This window comes from Silene latifolia, chromosome 3 (assembly GCF_048544455.1).
Source record: "Silene latifolia isolate original U9 population chromosome 3, ASM4854445v1, whole genome shotgun sequence".
Classification (NCBI taxonomy): Eukaryota; Viridiplantae; Streptophyta; class Magnoliopsida; order Caryophyllales; family Caryophyllaceae; genus Silene; species Silene latifolia.
The window spans coordinates 82,750,163-82,753,391 of NC_133528.1; the positions used below are offsets into that span (position 1 = coordinate 82,750,163).

The following is a 3,229-nucleotide window of genomic DNA, read 5'->3' on the forward strand; positions in this document are numbered from 1 at the left end:
TCATCCAACTAGTTGAAAGGAGCCAATTCGGGGGAATGCCTAGTGAGGACCCTCATTCTCATATGGAAACCTTTTGCGATTATTGTGATGCTATCTCTCAAACGGGCGTGACTCAAGACCAAATAAGATGGGTCTTATTTCCTTTTTCGTTAATCGGCACCGCAAAGCAATGGTTGAAGGGCCTTGATAAGGCCACCCTTGGAATAGATTCTTGGAAGAAGTTAGCTCTAGCTTTCTACAAAAAATTCTACCCACCGGAAAAGACTAACATGCTAAGAGCTCAAATTACGGGTTTTAAGCAAAGGGATGAAGAATCTTTGTATGAAGCTTGGGAGCGGTTCAAAGGTATTTGTCGCTCATGTCCTCACCATGGACTTAGCGAATGGTTTTTAGTGCAACAATTTTGGAATGGTTTATATGAAGATTCAAGGAACATTCTCAATATGGGATCAAATGGAATGTTCACCGAAGTTGATGACAATCAAACATGGAACAAGATTGAGGAAATGGCGGACCATAATTCACAATATAGTAGGCCTCGCAAGGCTACTAGAGGAGGAAAGCATGAAGTGGACTCCGTTACTCAATTGGGTGCTCAACTTAGTGCTCACATTGACACAATCAACTTGAAGTTTGAACAAGCTATGGCTAGACTTGAGGAAAACTCAAAATCATCAAAGCATCATGTCAATGCCATGACGGCATCCTCATCAATCCCAAGTGGGATATGTGAGAATTGTGGAACTTTGGGTCATGACCCAAGTGAGTGTAGGGAAACAACCGAACAAGTTAATGCTTTCCAAGCTTACAAAAGTGGTACCCCTTATTCAAATTTTTACAATGAAAACACCAAGTTCCATCCAAATCTCTCATACAAAAGCCAAAATGTTCAAAACCCTCAAACAACATACACTCCACCACCCATGAGAAATCAAAATCAAAGACCCTTTTACAATCAAAACCAAGGTTACCAAAATCAAAATCCATACAATCACCACAATGACCAAGGTTTTGATGTCCAAAAAGCGGTCCTCCAAATGCAAAAGAATCAACAAGAATTTTTCACCCAAATGCAAAAAGATAGCCAAGCAAAAGACACCACGATCAACAACATTCTAGCTCACACCAAGATGTTGGAAACACAATTGACTCAACTAGCATCATCAAGCTCACAAAGACAAAAGGGGCAATTACCACCTCAAAGTAATCCCCCTAGACATGAAACGGTTAGTGCCATTCACTTGAGAAGTGGTACAAGATATGAGGCACCGAAGAAGCAAGTTGAGGATGAAGTTGTGAAAGCTAGTGAAAAGGAAGAAATTGTGCAAAGCCCCAAAGAAGGGGAATCATCAAAAGAAGAAAGTTCAAAGAAAAATGAAGACAAGGCCAAAGAAAAGGAGCCCATTGTGATTAGACTTCCTTTTCCAAGTCATCAAGCCAAGCCCAAATTTGATGATCAACTTGGAAAGTTCATGGAAATTGTGAAGAATTTAGAAGTCTCAATTCCTTTCACGGAATTAATCAATCACGTACCGGCCTATGCAAAGTACATGAAAGATATCCTCACAAAGAAGAAGTCGATCCGGAAACTTGAGACTATCGCCTTCACTAAGGTGAGTAGTGCAATACTTCAAGGGAGTTCACCTCCAAAGTTAAAGGATCCGGGAAGCTTCTCAATACCGTGTACCATTGGCGACACGACGATCAACAAAGCCTTATGTGATCTAGGGGCTAGTGTGAGTGTCATGCCGTACTCGGTGAGTAAAAGGTTGGGAATGGGAGAGCTTAAATGCACCAATATCACTCTTCAAATGGCCGATAGATCGACTAAGACACCATTAGGGATATGGGAAGATGTCCCCGTGCGAATTGGGAAGTTTTTCATCCCGGTGGACTTTGTCATTGTTGATATGGAGGAAGATTCCAACATTCCAATCATCTTAGGAAGACCTTTCCTACACACTGCGGGTGCGGTGATTGATGTGAAACATGGAGAGCTCACTCTAGAAGTGGGAGATGAAAGCATAACTTTGAATCTTGACAAGACCATGAGAGCTCCTCGTTTGCATGAGCCATGTTTCATGATTGATCATTATAGCCGGAAAGATGAAAGGAAGAAATCGGAACTCCAATGGAGGAAGAAAATTGAAGATGCTCCATTCAAAGAGCAAGTGAATTGTGACAAGGAGAGCTTGCAAAGCTCATCAAAATCAACCAAGGAAGAAGAGGATGGCCTCATTGGCCAAGAGAAGAAATTGGGAGAGTTGTCTCCATCTAAGCAAGAGATTTTCAATGATCAACTCAATGAAGTTTGTGGTCTTTGGGACGACGAATTTGAAGGGATCTTTAATCCCTACATTGGGCATGCCATCGATCATGATCAACAACAAGGGGCACGGTCTATTGAGGACCTCTACCATAACAATGAACAAGCTTTTGATTACTTCTTCAAGGTGTTGAGCAACATCAACAACACCTTGGACATGCCCCCTTGACATCTCATCAAGAATGAGAGTTTGGTGGAGTCCTCCCTAAACCACCACTTGTAAATATTTCTAACTCCCTAACTTACATTTCAATTCTTGTATTGCATTTTTGTCATTTTTGGATTTTATTTACTTTGATCAAAATAATTGTCATGTAAGAGAGAAGTGAGGGAGGGACTAACAATTTCAATTGATGTGTAGTGCTTTACCTTAGTGTGGGGATGGCAATTGCCTAGGCTATCCATGCCTTAGTAATGCCCCCACAATGAAGAACACAAGAAATGAAGAAGAATGGAAGAATGATAAAGGGAAATGCATTGTGCACGAATGAAGTGAATCCGGGTACAAAGGACCAGAATCCGAGCGGATTCCTGATAATCCGCCCGTCTTCAAGAATCCGAGCATCCTGCTGAGAAGACGCCCGTCCTGGGCTAAGGTGAAATTGCAAATTTCTTGACTGTTGAAGAATCCGAGCGTATTTCTGGAAAGACGCCCGTCTCACAGAATCCGTCCGTCTTTTATACAAGACGCCCGTCTTGTAGCTGAAGAAAACAAAGAAAAATCTCTGGACTGAAATCCGTCCGTCCTGCACAAAATCCGCCCGTCCCTCAACAGAAGAATCCGAGCGGATTCCCCAGAATCCGCCCGTCTCTAGGCGGGATTTTGAAAATTTTGAAGCTGCAGAATCCGCACGGATTGCGCCCAATCCGCACGGATTGTCCCTGCGTTTTGAAATTGTCGAC

The 3,229-nt window shown here is 42.4% G+C and overlaps 1 non-coding gene across 1 annotated transcript; it reads right to left on the reverse strand.

The window, feature by feature from the left end:
- Positions 1–269: 269 nt before the first annotated feature.
- Positions 270–376, reverse strand: LOC141650581 (small nucleolar RNA R71). The gene has a single exon (XR_012546605.1). It is a non-coding gene; the product is annotated as a small nucleolar RNA R71 (small nucleolar RNA).
- Positions 377–3,229: the final 2,853 nt, after the last annotated feature.